Raw genomic sequence first — 20,452 nt, 5'->3', positions numbered from 1 at the left:
ATACATGACTACTGGAAAAACCATAGCCTTGACTAGATGGACCTTTGTTGACAAAGTAATGTCTCTGCTTTTTAATACGCTATCTAGGTTGGTCATAACTTTCCTTCCAAGGAGTAAGTGTCTCTCAATTTCATGGCTGCAGTCACCATCTGCAGTGATTTTAGAGCCCCCAAAATAAAGTCTGCCACTGTTTCCCCATCTATTTGCCATGAAGTGATGGGACCAGATTCCATGATCTTGTGCCACACTAAGTCAAAATATTGCTCACGATTTCTTGTGTGCCTTTCATGTAAGAAATGAAGAATTAACATAGCATACATTTGTAGAATATGCTAATAATATTTAATGAGGTTGAATGAAAACAATTTCTGGGAGGATATAGTTCATAGATATGGATTTAGACAAATAAATACAAGTATAGTAAGGGAATTAGACTTGTGTATTTAAAGGCTACTACTCTGAAATGGACCTTTGTGTGTACCAACTTATGATTTTCTTTGTACGAGTTTCTGAATTCTGCTTTATAGTTAAGATACTGCCATGAAAAAAATCAACACAAGTTTACTAGTCGAGTAAGTTTATTAACCATGTGATTATTGATTGGGAATAAAATTTTTGGAACATTTTCAAAGATTCTGTCATTCAGAATATAATTGCACATTCAAAAATAATATAAATCACATGGTTTGTGAAATTCTTAGTAACAATAAAAATAAAGCTTGAATCGTAGACATGTTAAAACTAAGGCAAATTATGACTTGACCATTAAAACGTTTCTATTTATGTTTCATGCCATTTGAAACACATAATTTTGCATCTAGCTTTAAAGTCCTTGGAAACTGATAGGAAAGTCAATATGTTTTTTCCTTCTTCTAAAGAGCATTGCTTATTTTTGTTTCCTATGATGAGTCAAGGAAGGACTTGGAAATAAGCTCAAAATTATTCATTCTCTATGCTACAATATACTAAGCCAGAGATTCGGTGTGCAAAAGGCACATTATATGCCATTTAAAAACTTCTGTATCTCATGTTTTATTCTAGAAAATTATTAGACACAGATTCAGCCATGAAGCTAATATTAGGGGTAAATAATAGTAAGAGCAGTGCCATTTCATTTCCTGGACTATTGCTCCAAACAAACACTAAATCAATCTCAGTAAAATGTCCTCAGACATTTCATGTGCCCTAAGAGGTGTGAAAAACCTTTTGGCTTTCTTGAGATGAGAGTAAGTCTGTCACACATTAAATCTACCTCTGATGTTTGAGCTGCATTTTTAAACCAACCAACCAAACCAAACCAAAACTGATACTGCAGTAAATACTGTAAAGGAATGATTGAATAATTCTGGTAAGGGAGATAGCTTCCTAAATTTTAGCTTTGGGAGAACAGACTCTCTTCATAGGGTTCCAGATGACAAATTTTTTTTTCAAAATCTACTCTATTCAAGGCACAAAGAAGGTGTTATATAGAAGAAAGTAACTTAAAACAATGTAGCTGGGATCTAAATATATGAAAACAATTAAGTTATGGGATAATAAATTTTCTAATCTGCCAACTATAAAATTCAATGAGAAGGAATGCATGCTGGATTGTTTGTTAGTCTCTTTGGTGGTGGTTGTTCAGTCACTAAGTCCTGTCCGACTTTTTGTAACCCCATGAATGCTTAGTTTTCATATATAGATAGCCATGTTGCACATACAGAATTGAAATCCTTCAATGTGGAGTTTCACCATTCATATAGCAATGACAAAAAGGAAAGCTACTTGAATTTATTTCAATTATAGAAGATCATGTTGCCAATATTTGAATGTATATTTTGTGGTCAGTAAATTAGCATCATAAATATAAATATATATATATATATATAATCAAGTTGCTTGGAGGTACTTTTCATCAAACACAAGGGAATGATGTAATAAGGATATTATGTGATTCATTTTTTTAATGTTTTAACTTTTCACTGAGCCTTACTTTCTTCACTGAGTTGTTGTGAAACCTCCATGGAGCTGAACCCAGTGCCTGACACATAAAATAAATAAAAGGTTAGCCATTATTACAAGTAGTCTCTGTCTCTCATATAAGTTTATGCATGTCCTTTTATATTTTCATATGAGTGTTTCAATCCCCTCTAAGTTATGGCTATTACATTTTTAATATTTTCTTCTAGTTTATTCTTAAGAATTGATAGTAATGATGAAACCAAAGAATGAGGATGTAAAGCACAAAAAAATGAAAAGTTCAGAAACTACAAAAATTTATTAACATAGACACTTTGTCCTTTATTCTTGATTTTGAAACAGGATGAACTTATCTCCATTAAGTGCCGATTTTCTTTTTCTGGTTTCTCTCCCCACAGAGGTGAGGTAAAGGTCAATCACTGAAAAGACATTTTTCTGTTACCTACCAATCTGTTTGGTACAGGTTGAGTCATGGTCTGGTATAATTTTAAACTAGACACCATTTTTCTGAAAGCAATTCATATTCTATTTGTTGGACTTAAGCTATATGTAAGATATGATGAAATTAAACAGTTTTTTGGAAGGAAAGATAAATTATAAATACAAAGCTTATGTAGTAGTTTTTTTAACAAAGTCATTTTGACTTTGAAGTATTTGCAAAGTAATATTTCTCTACACTGAAAATTTTCATGTATTTATGTACAAGGCTAAACTGGGAAAAAGGTGAAAAATAATCATCACTAACAAAAATGAAGTTATTACAGCAGAATAACCCCAAATTTAGAGTAGTTGACTAAAGCTCAAACAAGGACAATTTCATTAAAACACATTTTCTATGTATCAGTTTAGTTCAGTCGATCAGTTGTGTCCAACTCTTTGCAACCCCATGAATCGCAGCACTCCAGGCCTCCCTGTCCATCACCAACTCCCGGAGATCACTCAGACTCACGTCCATCGAGTCAGTGATGCCATCCAGCCATCTCATCCTCTGTCATCCCCTTCTCCTCCTGCCCCCAATCCCTCCCAGCATCAGAGTCTTTTCCAATGAGTCAACTCTTCGCATGAGGTGGCCAAAGTACTGGAGTTTCAGCTTGAACATCATTCCTTACAAAGAAATCCCAGGGCTGATCTCCTTCAGAATGGACTGGTTGGATCTCCTTGCAGTCCAAGGGACTCTCAAGAGTCTTCTCCAACACCACAGTTCAAAAGCATCAATTCTTCGGCCCTCAGCCTTCTTCACAGTCAAACTCTAACATCCATACATGTCCACAGGAAAAACCATAGCCTTGACTAGATGGACATTTGTTGGCAAAGTAATGTGTCTGCTTTTCAATATGCTATCTAGGTTGGTCATAACTTTCCTTCCAAGGAGTAAGTGCCTTTTAATTTCATGGCTGCAGTCACCATCTGCAGTGATTTTGGAGCCCAGAAAAATAAAGTCTGACACTGTTTCCACTGTTTCCCCATCTGTTTGCCATGAAGTGATGGGACCGGATGCCATGATCTTCGTTTTCTGAATGTGGAGCTTTAAGCCAACTTTTTCACTCTCCACTTTTACTTTCATCAAGAGGCTTTTGAGTTCCTCTTCACTTTCTGCCATAAGGGTGGTGTCATCTGCATATCTGAGGTTATTGATATTTCTCCCGGCAATCTCCATTCCAGCTTGTGCTTCTTCCAGTCCAGCTTTTTTCATGATGTACTCTGCATATAAGTTAAATAAACAGTGTGACAATATACAGCCTTGACATACTCCTTTTCCTATTTGGAACCAGTCTGTTGTTCCATGTCCAGTTCTAACTGTTGATTCCTGACCTGCATACAGATTTCTCAAGAGGCAGGTCAGGTGGTCTGGTATTCCCATCACTTTCAGAATTTTCCACAGTTGATTGTGATCCACACAGTCAAAGGCTTTGGCATAGTCAATAAAGCAGAAGTAGATGTTTTTCTGGAACTCTCTTGCTTTTTCCATGATCCAGAGGATGTTGGCAATTTGATCTCTGGTTCCTCTGCCTTTTCTAAAACCAGCTTGAACATCAGGAAGTTCATGGTTCACGTATTGCTGAAGCCTGGCTTGGAGAATTTCGAGCATTACTTTACTAGCATGTGAGATGAGTGCAATTGTGCGGTAGTTTGAGCATCCTTTGGCATTGCCTTTCTTTGGGATTGGAATGAAAACTGACCTTTTCCAGTCCTGTGGCCACTGCTGAATGTTCCAAATTTGCTGGCATATTGAGTGCAGCACTTTCACGGCATCATCTTTCAGGATTTGAAATAGCTCAGTTGGAATTCCATCACCTCCACTAGCTTTGTTTGTAGTGATGCTTTCTAAGGCCCACTTGACTTCACATTCCAGGATGTCTGGCTCTAGGTCAGTGATCACACCATCGTGATTATCTGGGTCGTGAAGATCTTTTTTGTACAATTCTTCTGTGTATGCTTGCCACCACTTCTTAATATCTTCTGCTTCTGTTAGCTCCATACCATTTCTGTCCTTTATCGAACCCATCTTTGCATGAAATATTCCTTTGGTATCTCTAATTTTCTTGAAGAGATCTCTAGTCTTTCCCATTCTGTTGTTTTCCTCTATTTCTTTGCGTTGATCGCTGAGGAGGGCTTTCTTATCTCCCCTTGCTATTGTTTGGAACTCTGCATTCAGATGCTTATATCTTTCCTTTTCTCCTTTGCTTTTCGCTTCTCTTCTTTTCACAGCTATTTGTAAGACCTCCCCAGACAGCCATTTTGCTTTTTTGCATTTATTTTTCCATTTCGTTTCTATGTATAAAACCTCTCAAATATTTATTTTAGTAAGCTAAGATTTAATGCTGTTGAATTTTCATATAGCATATAGTTATAAATAATTTGCGTGTTTTTAGATAAAGCTATAAGTCTACATGTGCAAAGTACAATTATTACTTTGAATGACTTCCTAAGTTTTAAAATGCAGTGAAGGATTTGAGCTGTTGTTTCTTTAAAGGAAATTTCACCTTGCATTTTTTGATCCAAATGGTTTGGTTTTAACTCAATAATTTACTGTAACAAAACAAGGATGCAAGTTGTTTCTGTAAATTGCATTTTAGAATTTATTGCAGATATAAAAAATCCTTAATTTTCTACAAAGAATTTGTTTTCTAGTATAATTTAAAGTTATCTTACTAATAAACAAAAGTACTTGATAAAATTGAATTCAATTATTTAGATTGTAAGATTCTTAGAAAACCCATTTTTGAGACATTTCTCACAAGAACAACAATTTAGCTGGTAATTTCCTTTATATTCAAATTGTTAAAATAGCTATTTTACTTTATTTTTAATAACTCTTACTAGATGAAACATTTATAGTTTAAGTGTATATTTTCATAATTTACTTAATTTACCATACTTATGATCAATTTAGGTTTTTCTGCTTTTTTCTGCTAAAGACATAAAAGATAATAACTTAGAGACAACCTATTAGAAAGTAAATTAAATTGAAATAAATGGGATAATTTTGATGGCCTTGTTATTGATACTTTCAAAATAGGATTAAAATCTAATATTCCATATATAAAAATTATATTTAAGGTCATAACTCATGGATTACACTCTTATAAGACAATTTCTTTGATTTCAGGAAGTAAGGATTTTTATTTCTGAAGCAACAAATTTCATTTTTTTGTCCTCTGGAAAATTCTACATATGCAGATGATAAGCTACTCTAATTAAAAAGGGATATTATGACCTCAGTTTATCTGACTTATTTGACTTCTCATCTAAAGTCTCCAGCTTTTTTTTTCCCCCTAAGCTACAAAAATATCATGAGAATTGGTTACAAACAAATCAGTAGTTTGAGAGCATAAACTTTTAAGGATAATCCTCTCTGTGGTGCTATATTTGGCAGACATTGTTTCCCAATAAAAACCTCACTTCCACTACATATGCTTTTTTAAATTGTGTTTTGCATTCTAGATCTGTGATTTGTGTGTGTGTATATGTGAAATATCTCTCTCTTAGTAGCATAGTTGTCATTGTTTATAGCATTGATTCCTCCTTGTAACTTAGTTGTTTTTTTTTTGATAAGCCTCCAATCTCATCTGTGCTATCAGACTTAAAAAAAAAAAAAAAAACCAGCCTGAAGATACAGATGTAGATTCTGGATATTCACGACTTGTCCAGATTTTCTCAGTTCCTAGGCAAATACCTTTTTCGTAGAGGTGAGTGAATGGATTCTATATACTAGGAGATAAGAGAAGGCAATGGCACCCCACTCCAGTACTCCTGCCTGGAAAATCCCATGGACGGAGGAGCCTGGTAGGCTGCAGTCCGTGGGGTCACTGAGGGTCAGACACTACTGAGCGACTTCACTTTCACTTTTTACTTTCATGCATTGGAGAAGGAAATGGCAACCCACTCCAGTGTTCTTGCCTGGAGAGTCCCAGGGATGGGGGAGCCTGGTGGGCTGCCGTCTATGGGGTCACACAGAGTTGGACACGACTGAAGTGACTTAGCAGCAAGAGTATGAATATTTTGAAAGGGATAAGCATTTGAGTAGTATATATATTGTGTGTGTTAGTTGCTTAGTCGTGTCCAACTCTTTATGACTCCATGGACTATAGCCTGCCAGACTCTTCTGCCCAAGAAATTCTCCAGGCAACAATACTAGCATGTGTTGCCATTTCCTTCTCCGGGGGATTGTCCTGAACCAGGGATTGAACCCAGGTCTCCTGCATTATGGACAGATTCTTTACTGTCTGAGCCACCAGGGAAGCTCTGCAGTGAGGCATCTGATTACAGCTATGATGGGCAAAGTGGAAAGTCAGTTTGAGTGAAGTCTCTCAGTCCTGTCTGACTCTTTGCAACCCCATGGACTGTAGCCTACCAGGCTCCTCCATTCATGGATTTTCCAGGCAATAGTACTGGAGTGGGTTGCCATTTCCTTCTCCAGGGGATCTCCCTGACCCAGGGATCGAACCCGGGTCTCCCACATTATAGACAGATGCTTTACCATCTGAACCACTAAAGAAGTCCCCCTCTAATTTTCTCTCTCCCTCCTTTGCATATAAAAAAAAGAATAAAACTATTAACTAATATTCCTAGAATAGTCCTGTAATTTATTTTAAATCGTTTATGTTAACTGGTATGTTTGCCAAGTCAGATTGCAGGAATGTAAACCAAAACCACTTGCAGAATGTGTATTTTCTGAGAATATTTAAAATTGCCAAAGATATTAAATATGTTGTGCAGGGAGAGAAAAAATGGAGAGAGAGATGGCTTGAAGCTAAGGAAGGTCCCCTCCCAAACATCACCGTGTAAGGTCAAAGAAAAGGAATGACCTTTGACTACTTCCCCTCTCATTTTCAGGAAAATCACTCTTTCCTCATTTCTTTTCCCCATGGTCAGGTTGGCTGCATCTCCAAACACTTGTAAGTACTGTATGTTCTGACATATCCTGAAGTCATGCATTAGCACCTTTTCATTCAGCAAAGGGTGAGAACAGATATCTTTTGGCAGCTGACAGCAGGGAGCAGGCAGAAAGAACGGAAGGGAAACTGGAGGATGGGGACAAGGCAGTGGCCTGGTGGCTAGCAGGACTAATGCACCAGCTGTGAATAACCCTTTTTTTTTTTGCCTCCCATCTACCCAACAGATGTCTCTCTGTCATTGTCATGTCCTCAAGCTATCCCAGTAAATGATTTGCGCGTTGCAACTGAGTCACCCATGTGGCAATCGAACCTCTTCACAGCTCAAAATTGTTGATGTGTGCACAGAGCAGGGCCCTGTGGTTGGACTGTACACTGGCAGGAGCTGGGAAAGGCTGGGGTGGGGGCACCCGAGAAAAAGAATGCAGAAAAGGAAGCAGGAGCCAGAGAGGGTAGTGAAATGTCAAGGTTACCTTGTTTTGCCCGGACAATTAAAAAGAAGGACACATGAATGTCTGCCTCTATTTGGTCTTTTGACTCTCTTAGGCTGAAGCAGCCCCTTGCTGCTCTGCTAGACATACATAACACTTTGAAAGATTAAAAAATGAAGAATGCAGTGATCTGTATTGTATATATGCTTTATTCTGTGGAAAGAATGTTAATAAATATACTGGGAGCCTGCAAAGTTTGCCAATATAAATAATGTGGCATTTCAAAGTCTGTCAGTAACTGTAATTGAATTTTTCAAAGTAAAAATACAATTCAGTTATAAATTGGAGTCATGCTTGACATTAGTTGGGCATTAGAAGATATTAATTAGATACTGCTCACTTCTTCTCTCTGGTTTCTTTATATTAAATGAAATTATAGGGAAAGAGAAATTTGCAAGCATGCAATTTAGAGATTTTTATTCCCAAAAACAAGCTGCCTGGTAATTTTTAGTGGAAGAATAAATGGTTTTTTCAAAAACCTTTTCAGTGAGTTGTCTAAAACATGCCCTTCCCAATATGAACACAATATGGAAAAGCTAATCCATTTTAATACTTTGTAATGATAATAAGCTACAGTGAACAAGTAGCCTAGGGAAAAGATAGTAGTAGTCACCTTTAAACAGAAAGAGAATAGCAAGTAATTTTACATTTTTACACTAGGCTGATGACAACATTTCCTGTGACTTTGAACTTACTTTGGCTGTCACCAGCCTGGCAAACATTCTGCATATCAATCAGACAGTTGTATTTCTCGCATGACATTTGCAGCCTAATGTAGACATTTACTTATGTGATCCTTATATGTAAGCAGACCGTTTACATGTAAATAATTGTGTTCCTTCATGCTGCAGATGCTGCATGTAGAACTGTTCAGACCTTTTAGATCTCAGTACCACATGCAATGTTCATTTATTCTTGTTATTCTTGCTTAAATCTGTCTTCCTCCTCCTTTGGCACGGTTCACTCCTGAGTGTGTGGTTTATGAGATGGTGCAGTGGTACGTGTGTCTGTTTTCCAGCAGTTAATTCTATTTCTGGAAACTCAATCCAAATAATTAACAGTGTTTGAATCTAATTTTTCTTGAGGATTTGTCATGTTGATTTCTTGTTTTGTGTTTAACAAGATACTATAGTTAATTATCACAAAAGTATATCCAGATATTGACTTAATTTACATAATGGTAATGTGTTCTGGGCATGTTTCATTATTTTTTTAGTTCCTGTTATCTTGCTTTTGAGTGGACATATTTGGGGGGAAGCAATCTTTTTGGTTTCAGTTTAAAACTTCTAAGTATCCAGGACCTATTCTCATTAGGTTCTTTCCAAATAGCTTATTCTTTAAAGACTTTGCTTTTTTATTAAATAAATCAAGTGCCCCCACACTGCATCATGTATATTATTCATAAGTATCTTTATTTTCTAGCTGGGCTCATCTCCAAGGTAAGCATTTTTTAAGTTAATTTTATATTTGGGTATAGTTGGTTTATGATGTTGTGTTAGTTTGTTCTAAAGTTGTTCAGTTATACATATGTCCATTCATGTCCAGATTATTTTCCCATATAGGTCATTATAGAATATTGAATAACGTTCCCTGCTCTATACAGTAGGTCCTTGTCGGTTACCTATTTTACACATACAAGTGTGTGTATGTTAATCCCTAATTTATCCCTCCCCTCTACCTTTCTCCTTTGGAAACCATAAGTTTGTCCTCTAAGTCTGTGAGTCTATATTTGCTTTGTAAATAAGTTCATTTGTATCATCTTTTTAGATTCTACATGTAAGTGATATCCTATGATATTTGTTTTTCTCTGTCTGACTTACTTCACTCAGTATGACAATCTCTAGGTCCATCCATGTTGCTGCAAATGGCATTATTTCATACTTTTTTGAATATATGTACCACATCCTCTTTATCCATTCCTCTGTCAATGGACATTTAGGTTACTTCCATGTCTTTGTTATAAATAGTGCAGCAATGAACATCGTGGTGCATGTATCTTGTAGAGTTATGGTTTTCTCCAAATATATGCCCAGGAGTGGGACTACAGGGTCTGTGGTAGTTCCATTTGTACTTTTTTAAGAAACCTCCATTCCCACCAACAGTGTAGGAGGGTTCCCTTTTCTCCACACCCTCTCCAGCATTGTTTGTAAACTTTTTGATGATAGTTCTGACTAGTGTGAGGTGATACCTCATAGTAGTTTTTATTTGCATTTCTCTAATAATTACTACTTATGTTGAATATCTTTTCATGTGCTTTTGGGCCATCCATATATTTTCGTTGAAGAAATGGCCATTTAGATCTTGAATTGTCAACTTTAAAAAATTCTTATAAGTCTACAAATTTGACTTTGATTTGCTTGCTTTATAGAAAACACATACATTAAAATACAACTCCCGGGAAATTTATTTAAGAACTCTATTCAAGGAGAGAGTTGTGACTTCATCAAGATGGTAACACAAGTTCTTCCTGACTTAGCTTTTCCTCACTAGAACAGCTAACAATTATAACTCATGGACAACACACCACTGAGAAAATCCTAGAAGATGGGAGTGAGGAAGAAGCACCTCTTTGCACCATAGAAACCAAGATGGAGTGCATTGGACAGGTAAGAAAGTCACCCCACAATGTGTCTCTTTCCCGAGGCTATGATTCTTCCAGTAGTCAAAAAAAGAGCCCAGGGCTTCTTACGTCCAAAACCCCAGGCATTGTGCGTCACTTCATGAAAACATTTACTCTGGACTTGCCTCAGGAAGATGCAGGGAAATTTGTGAGGCTCAACTGCTACAAATCTGATTGTGGCAGAGAAGAGGAGGAGGGACTCGCAACAACCATCACTCAGCTCTTTACAGACCAAATTCCTATTTGCAAAAGCCCAAAGAGTAATGTCAACCAGCCCCTTTTCTCATCTGCAGAACCAAGCTGGAGAGGCAGGGAGTTCAGCAGGGCTCAGGTCTGCCTACTTGAAGTTTTTAAACAAGGAGTCCTGCTAAGGCCTGTGGGCAGAACAGGCTCCAAGGCTGATGAAAGAGCTGTGTAATAGCTCCACTTTCTGTGAATCTTGGCTTCTCTGCCCAACCAGAAAATTTGGGAGTTGCCTGAGGAGGGCAGAAGCCAGCAGAGTCATAGTTTCACCCACAACAGGGTCTGACCCTGGTCTCATCTGACAGCAAAGGCTGGGGAGAACACCTGGAAAGCTGTATAACAGAATAACATGGAGGCCAATAGATAAGCAGATCTGATCACCCCCAAAACAAAGCCTGAGGATGTATGTTTGGGCAGGAACTAGAGGCATGGATCAGCTTGAGGCCTGGAGCTGTTTGTCTGACTGTGTCCAGGCAGGGAAGCCAATTTGTAGCCACAGTTACTGCTGAATAGAGCCTTTAGCCCTCCTGACCAGGGAACCTTACCAGAGAAGCTGCGTGTCTCATCCAATAGCTCTCCACACAGTGGTCTTGAACAAAGAACACAGCAGTGGCTTTCCTGTATGCAGAGCAAAACCAGGACGCAGACCAGGATATTCAATATGTACTCTTGCTCTGTTCAGGTCCCCAGTGATCCACACAGGCCCTTCTACTGCTGTCTGGCCAAAGCAGGGAAACTAATTCATAGCTTTTATTACTGCTGCAAATAACACCCAGCCTTGACAGTCTTGACAGTAAACCTTACCAGAGAATCCAGACAACTGTGAACCCCTTCCTGTAGACTCACTTGGGCAGAGAACAAAACCAGTGACACAGTTGACCCCCATTTCCAACTGACCTCAGCACTCAGACAGTTGCATTGTCCCCAAACAGACCCTCATAGCAAGTCCAACCTTCTTAAGGATATAACCAGCAGACATATCCAGAAATCCAAACTGAGCTCACTAGTGAAGAACTGCTCTGCATAGTGAATGTACAAAATTTTGGAAGGGGAGACTACTTATTCAAATATGCAGATACAACAGAAGGAAACAGGGTCATGAAAAATCAGATAAATATAATACAACCAAAGAAAACTGAAAAAGTCTTATAACTGATTCTAAAGAGCTGTATATCTATGAGCTGCAGATTTCAGAATAATCATTTTTAAAAAGTTCAGTGAACTACATGAACACATAGACAAACAAAATTGCATGAATATAGTTCAACAAAGAAATTGTAAAAGCTGATAATATGATAAAGATTGGCAGAATTCAATAGAGAGTTTCAATTTGAGAACAAAAGAAAGAATTAGTGGTCTAAAAGATAGGACATTTGAAATTATCCAGTCAGAGGGGCAAATAAAGAAAAAAAAAATGACTAAAGAAAGCTTAGGAGACATGGTACACAATAAAAAGGGCAATATTCATTCATACATTATGAGAATTCAGAGGGAAAAGAGAAAGGAACAGAAAGTATATTTAAAGCAAAATGACTTAAAACTTCTTAACAACAGGGAGAGAAGTAAACCTCCAAATCCAAGAGGCCCAAGAGCTGCTAAATATGGCTACACCAAAGTACCAAAAGTGAAAGACAAAAAATATTAAAAGCAGAAAGAGAAGAAAGAGATGTTACGTACAGGTAAATCCCTAAGACTGTCAGAGGATTTCCCAACATAAACTTTTCAGGCCATTAGAGAATGAGATGACATATTTAAAATACTGAAAGAAAATACCTGTTAATCAAGAATACTATACCTGACAAAGCTGTCCTTCAGAAAGGAGGAGGGATTAAGATGACCCTACATACACAAAAGTTGAGGCAATTCATTTCCACTAGACTTGCCTTATAAGAAATGCTAAGGAGTGTTTAAGTAGAAATAAAAGGATGCTAATTAATATCACAAAAGCATAAGGCCATGTAAAACTCACTGATAATGATAATTACATAGTCAAAGTTGGATTCTGTAATATGATATAGTAATGGTTATGTGTAAATCACTATAAAGAAAAAAAATAGTAAAAATAACCAGAACTACAAAATTTTGTTATTAGTTACACAACTTAAAAAAACAGATACTGTAACACGAGTAACCTAAAATGTGAAGGTAAAGAAAAGAAAGATATGTCTTTATTATTCTGTTGTTACAAGTTTAAAGTAGGGTGTTATAATTTTAAGATATTTTATGTAAGCCTCATGATCACCACAAAGGAGGGAACCTGCAGTAATTACAGAAAAGAACATGCTAAAGATCAAAGCATCCTGATATTGTAAGACATCAAAGTGCAAGAAAACACTGAAGGCTAAGAAACAAGGGACAATGGATCTACAAAACAGCAGAAAACAACAAAAGGCAAAACAGTAAGTCCTTACTTACCACTAATTACTTTAAATATAAATGGATCAAACTATTCAATAATATGCTGTCTGGGGCTTCCCAGTAAAGAATCCACCTGCAGTGTGGGATACCTGAGTTCAATCCCTGGGTCTGGAAGATCTCCTGGAGGAGGGCATGGCAACTCACTCCAGTATTCTTGCCTGGAGAGTCCCCATGGACAGAGGAGATTGGTAGGCTACAGCCTATGGGGTCACAAAGAATCAGACATGACTGAGCAACTAAGCACAGCACAATATGCTATCTAGTTTTAAAGTCACACATAGACTGAAGAGATATTTCAAGCAAATAATAACCAAAAAAAAACCCAAAGGATAGAGACACTTATTTCAGACAAAATAGACTTTAAAAATAGTAAAAAGAGACAAATAATTTTACTACACAATGATAAAGGGTCTGTTCATCAAGAAGATACACCAATTATAAATATTTATGCTCCCATCATTGCAGCATCTAAATACATAAAGCAACACCTAAGAAGATTAAAGAGCAAAGCAATAATAATTGGGGACTTTGATCAGTTTAGTTCAGCTTAGTCATTCAGTGGTGTCCTACTCTTTGCAACGCCATGGACTGCAGCACTCCAGGCCTCCCTGTCCATCACCATCTCCTGGAGTTTACTCAAACTCATGTCCATTGAGTCAGTGATGCCATCCAACCATCTCATCCTCTGTCATCCCCTTCTCCTCCCTCCCTCAATCTTTCTCAGCATCAGGGTCTTTTCCAATGAGTCACTTCTTTGGCCACCTGATGCAAAGTATTGGAGTTTCAGCTTCAACATCAGTCCTTCCAATGAATATTTAGGGCTGATTTCCTTTAGGATGGACTGGTTACATCTCCTTCTAGTCCAAGGGACTCTCAAGAGTCTTCTCTAACACCACATTTAAAAAGTATCACTTCTTCAGCTCTCTTTACAGTCCAACTCTCACATCCATATATGACTACTGGAAAAACCATAGCTTTGACACTCTACTCCAAATGATGGATAGTTTATCCAGACAGAAACTGAACAAGGGAAGAGCAACTTTGAACAATATAGACCAAACAGACCTAATAGAGATACATAAAAAAATATTCTGTTCAACAACATACACATTCTTTCAGGTGGACATGGAATGTTTTCTAGGACAAACCATATATTGGCCACATGTCTTAGCAAATTCAAGAAGATTTAAATTATACCAAGTATACTCTCTGAGCACACTAGTCTGAAACTAAGAAATCAATAAGAAGACAAAACCTGGAAAATTCCCAAATAGTCTTCCCACAGCACTGGTTTCAGGAGCCTCTGTGGATACCTAAATCTGAGGATGCTCAGTTCCTTTATATAAAATAGCATAGTGCCATAAATACAGTTGGCCATCTGCAGATGCAAAACCCACAAATACAGAAGGCTGACAGTACACTGCTGAAAAAACAAAGGATGGGAGAAGAAATTAAAAGGGAAATAAAATAGCATCTTGAAACAAACATGGCAAAATTCATAAAATGCAGCAAAAGCAGTTTTAAGAGTTCAGTCACAAACGCCTGTATTAAGAAACAGAAAAATCTCAAATGACCTAACTATTCCTTCAGAAAAAATAAACTGAGCCCAAATGGAGAAGAAGGAAGGAAGTAATAGAGATTAGAGCAGAAATGCATAAAAAAGAGAATAGGAAAACTATAGAAAAGATGAACCAAAAAGTTGGTTGTTTGAAAAGATGAATGAAGTTTACAACTCTTTAGCTAGAGTAACCAAGGCAAAAAGAGGACCCAAATCAACAATAATATAAATAAAAAAGGAGACATTATGATGGATACCACAGATACCAAGGAGCATAAGAAGCTACTATGAATAAGTGTACATCAACAAACTGGATAACTTACAGGAAATTTTTAAAAGTCTTAAAAACAGTAAATTCTTAGACTGAATCAGGAAGAAACAAAGTCTGAATATACCAATATATAAGAAAAGAGAATTAGTCATCAAAAACCTCCCAATTGAAAAAAAAAAATCAGAACTGATTCCTTAACTGGTGAATTTTACCAAATATCTAAAGAATTAATACCAATCCTCGAAATATTCCAAAAATATTGCAGAGGAAGGAACATTTCCAGATTCATTTTATGAGGCTGGCATTACCCTGATATCAAAAACAAAACACAAAAATTATAACAGAAAACTACAGACCAATATCCCTGATAAATACAGATGCAAAATTTTCAGTAAAATATTAGCAAACCAAATTCAGCACATAAACAGCATCATTCACCATGACCAAGTTGGATTTATATCTGGGATATAAGGATGAACAAAAGAAAGGGTTAGTTGCTCAGTCATCTCTGACTCTTTGTAAGCCCATGAACTGCAACTCACCAGGTTCCTCTGTCCATGGGATTTTCCAGGCAAGAATACTTGAGTGGATTGCCATTCCCTTCTCCACGGGAACTTCCTGATCCAGAGATGGAACCCTGGTCTCCCACATTGCAGGCAGATTCTTTACCATCTGAGCCACTAAGGAAGTAAGGATAGTTCGACATATACAAGTCAGTTTATGTGATTTCACATTAATGGAATGAAAGACAAAGATCATGATCACCTTAATAGAGGCAGAAAAAATCATCTGAGACAATTCAACATCCACTCTTGATAAAATCTTTTTAATAAATTGAGTATATCAGGAATGAACCCCAAAGTAATAAAGGGTATAAGCAAGTCCACAAGTAATTTCCTACTCAAGTAAATTCCTAATTTAAAAGACTGATAGCTTTTCCTCTAAGATCAGAAACAAGACAAAGATGCACAGTCTCAGAATTCCTATTCAGCATGGTCCTGGAAGTCCTCACCACAGCAACCCAGCAGGTAAATATAAATCAGAATTAGAAAGGGAAAAGGTTGTCTCTATTTGCAGATAGCATGATTTTGTATAGAAAACCTAATGAGTCCATTACAAAACAGATCTAATCAATGAGTTCAGTAAAGTTTCAGGATACAAACTTAATATAAAAATAGTAGCATTTGTATGGTGGTGGTGGTTTAGTCACTAAGTTGGGTCCGACTCCTGTGATCCCATGGACTGTAGCTTGCCAGGCTCCTCTGTCCATGGGATTCTCCAGGCAAGGATACTGGAGTGGGTTGTCATTTCCTTCTCCAGAGGATATTCCTAACCCAGGAATCAAACACTGGTCACCTGCATTACAGGCGGATTCTTTACCAACTGGGCTATGAGGGAAGCATTTGTATACACTAGAAAATTATCTGAAAAATAAAATCATTCCATTTATAGTAACTTAAAAATACTTAGTAATAAACACAAAAAGATCCCAAATGCCAAAGGATTCCTGAGAACAAAGCAGGAAGAATTACACTTCCTAAACCACAAAAATCATCAAAACAGCCTGCCAGTGACACGAAAAAAGACTTATAGGTCAATGCAACAGAACTGAGAGCTCAGAAATAAACCCAAGCATATATAGTTGATTAATCTTTGACAATGGAAACAAGAATATATAATGGTAAAATGACAGTTTTAGTAAACGGTGTTCGGAAGGGTAGATATTTGCATGTAAAAGAGTGACACTAGGCAAAATAAAGAACAAAAACAAAAGCACCTAAGCAGAAAAGATTGAGAAGAGGTGGCAAGAATACACAGAAGAACTATCCAAAAAAGCTCTTAATGACCCAGATAACCACAGTGGTGTGGTCAGTCACCTAGAGCCAGACATCCTAGAGCGTGAATCAAGTGGGCCTTAGGAAGCATTGCTACAAACAAAGCTAGTGGAGGTGATGGAATTCCAGCTGAGCTATTTCAAATCCTAAGAGATGATGCTGTGAAAGTGCTGCACTCAATATGCCAGCAAATTTGGAAAACAGCAGGGGCCACAGGACTGGAAAAGATCATTTTTCATTCCAATCCTGAAGTAAGGCAATAAAAAAGAAGGTTCAAATTACTATACAATTGCACTCATTTCACATGCTAGAAAGATTATGCTCAAAATTCTTCAAGCTATGCTTCAGCAGTATGTAAATCGAGAATTTTCAGATGTACAAGCTGTATTTAGAAAAGGCAGAGGAACCAGAGATCAAATTGCCAACATCAGCTGGAAAAGCAAAGCAATTCAAATATATACATTTATTTATCTATCTATCTATGTATACATACATATATACACATATGCATTTCTGCTTCATTGACTATGATATAACCTTTGAGTGTGTGGATCACAAAAAATTGTGGAATATTCTTGAAGAGATGGAACTATCAGACCACCTTACCTGCCTCCTAAGAAACCTGTATGCAGGACAGGATGCAACAGTTAGAACTGTACATGGAACAACAGACTGGTTCAAAATTTGGAAAGAAATATGTCAAGGCTGTATATTGTCATCCTGCTTATTTAACTTATATGCAGAGTACATCATATGAAATGCTGGGGTGGACAATTCAGAAGCTGAGATCAAGATTGCAGGGACAAATACCAACAACCTCAGATATGCAGATGAAACCACAGAAATGGCAGATACCACTTTATGGCAGAAAGTGAAGAGGAACTAAAGAGCCTCTTATGAAGATGAAAGAAGAGAGTGAAAAAGCTGGCTTAAAACTCAAGATTCAAACAACAAAGATCATGGCATCCAGTCCCATTAGTTCATGGCAAATAGATGGGGAAACAGTGTCAGATTTCATTTCCTTGGGCTCCAAAATTGCTGCAGATGGTGACTGCAGCCATGAAATTAAAAGACGCTTGCTCCTTGGAAAAAAGGCTATGACAAACCTAGACAGAGTATTAAGAATTAGACATCACTTTGCCGACAAATATCTGTATAATCAAAGCTATGGTTTTTCCAGTGGTCATGTATGAATGTGATAGTTGAAACATAAAGAAGGCTGAGCACTGAAGATTTAAGGTGTTCGAACTGTGGTACTGGAAAGGACTCTTGAAGGTCCCTTGGACGGCAAGGAAATCAACTTGTCAATCTTAAAGGAAATCAACCCTGAATATTCATTGGAAGGACTGATGCTAAATCTGAAACTACAATACTTTGGCCACCTGATGCGAAGAACTGATTCACTGGAAAAGACCCTGATGCTGGGATAGACTGAGGGCAAGAGGAGAAGGGGATGACAGAGGATGAGATGTTTGGATGACATCACTGACTCAATGGACATGAGTTTGAGCAAACTTAGGGAGATAGTGAAGGACAGGGAAGCCTGGTACACTGCATTTGATGGGGTTGCAAATGGTCAGACATGACTTAGTGACTAAACAGCTGAACAACAATGAAACTAGACTCCTATCACACTATACTTACATGTATGTCATTAAAGCATAATCAATGAAGTAAAAAGAAGTTAAACTGCATCAAACTAAAAAAAGTTCATCAAACTAAAAAGGCAAAGAAACAGCAAAATAAAAAGACAACCTGCTGAATAAAGAAATGTCTGAACACCATATATCCAATAAGGGTTAGTATCCAAAATACATAAAGAACTCATAAAGCTCAATGGTAACAAAGGAATCAATTAGAAAATGGATGAAAGTTATTTATACAAAATATTTATATGAAGGTCAATGGGTATATAAAATGTTCAACATCACAATTCATTTAGTGAAAAACTAATCAAAATCACAATGAGATACCACCTCAAACCTATAAGGATTCTACCTCCAACATCTGAGGAATGTACTCAGTTCCTGCCTACAAAAAATGAGGGGTAGCAGTGTGTATTGATTCTAAGCCAATGGAGTTAAGAAGTGTGTGTGCCTGCTCTCTCATCTCCTTCTATAACAAACTTGGTTCTAGTTATTAGAAACAGTTCATCCAAAAGATGAAAGAATAGAGAATCAGGAGGAGGAATCCAGCAGAATGTACAATAAGTATGGAACTGTTGTGATGTGAAAAATTATCTATTTTTTTGGTTAACTTCAACTGATTTCCATTATGTTAAGCCATAGGCACTAGGATTTATTACAACAGTTAGCATTCTATTATTATTATTATTGAAAACATTACCTAAACTTGGAACAAAAATCTAAAATGCACTGGTTTAGCAGTCAGATAATAGGTGACAAGGGAATTAATGTCAGAAGGAAGACTTTCTTCTGAATCCTCACATGAGAATTATTGAAGAAAAGATAAATTACTATCTTGCTAATTTGTAGGGATTTCAGGGAACAAGCAACACTCATTACCTCAACTAAGTGAATGAACAGAGAAAATAATACATTTCTGAGTTTACATTGCTCACTTATAAAACTATTTAATAGAAATCACCCTATGAATGAGCAACAGTAGATTGTACCCTTGGCATATATTCCAGAAACGCCAAGTGGGCAAACACTGAAATTGTGAAGGATGTGTGGGTATACCTGCACACTTGGTCAAAAAATAATGAATAGAGTAATTATAACCACAGATAGAAGTTACCATGACCTTTCATGTAGAGTTTATGAAGAGTTGCAAATGCTAGATTACTATAGAACATCACCTCTGTACCATCTGAATATTATATAACCCTTAGGCTGTAAAAACATGTATGAACAGTCCAGATCCTAAGCCAAAGTAATCTAAACTATGACCATGGCTGCAGTAGTGTCCTTACTTCCATCAAGATTTCAGAGGCAGTTTGGTTTCAGTGCTCATTTGTATTCTATGTCCACAGATTGGAGCAGATGTGCGGGAAAAAGGTAAAAATCTGAGAAGAGAAGAAACAAGCATTCCCTGAGAAGCACTTTTACCTGTAACCTAAGCAAGAACCCATTGCCACCTTTCTGTATGTCTTTTCTTGAAAAGTACATGAAAATACAATGAGATTTTATTCCAGTTCATTTAGTCTACTTTCTTCTGAGTTTAATGACAGTAATAGAGGGAATCTCATCTTGAGTTTCTTCTCTGTTCTCAGAATCCAAAATTAAGCCATATATACGTATAAATTTTTTTAAGAAAGCAGTTGGGGTTCTTGTCAAAGGTACTAATGCAAGAAGTTCCTGAATTCACCTCCTTCCACAGCCAAACCAAATCAATAGCTATATATGGAATGATTTCCTGTGAAATAAGCCCCCAAACTAGATTAGCAATTGATGCTTTCAAAATATGGTATTGAAGAAGAATCTTTGGTCCCTTGGACAAGGAGATCAAACCAGTCAATCCTAATACCCTGGATATTCATTGGAAGGACTGACACTGATGCTTTGGGCACCAGATGTGAAGAGCCGACCGGACATGAGTTTGAGCAAACTCCAAGAGACAGTGACGGACAGGGAAGCCTGTCATGCTGCAGTTCAGGGGGTCACAAAGAATCAGACATGACTGAGCTATTGAATAATGA

The 20,452-nt window shown here is 37.1% G+C and overlaps 1 long non-coding RNA gene across 5 annotated transcripts in view; it reads left to right on the top strand.

The window, feature by feature from the left end:
• LOC123334984 overlaps positions 1-19,947 on the top strand; it is a 389,678-nt gene extending 369,731 nt beyond the window's left edge. For all 5 annotated transcript variants that reach the window (XR_006553166.2, XR_006553165.2, XR_006553167.2 and 2 more), the window contains 2 exons: positions 10,215-10,452; positions 19,787-19,947. This is a non-coding gene — a long non-coding RNA (uncharacterized LOC123334984). The remainder of the gene's footprint in view (positions 1-10,214; positions 10,453-19,786) is intronic.
• The last annotated feature ends 505 nt before the right edge of the window (positions 19,948-20,452 follow it).

This window comes from Bubalus bubalis, chromosome 9, assembly GCF_019923935.1.
Source record: "Bubalus bubalis isolate 160015118507 breed Murrah chromosome 9, NDDB_SH_1, whole genome shotgun sequence".
Taxonomy (NCBI): Eukaryota; Metazoa; Chordata; class Mammalia; order Artiodactyla; family Bovidae; genus Bubalus; species Bubalus bubalis.
Note: the sequence above shows the minus strand (reverse complement) of the source record. Positions and strands in the feature narration are given on the sequence as shown.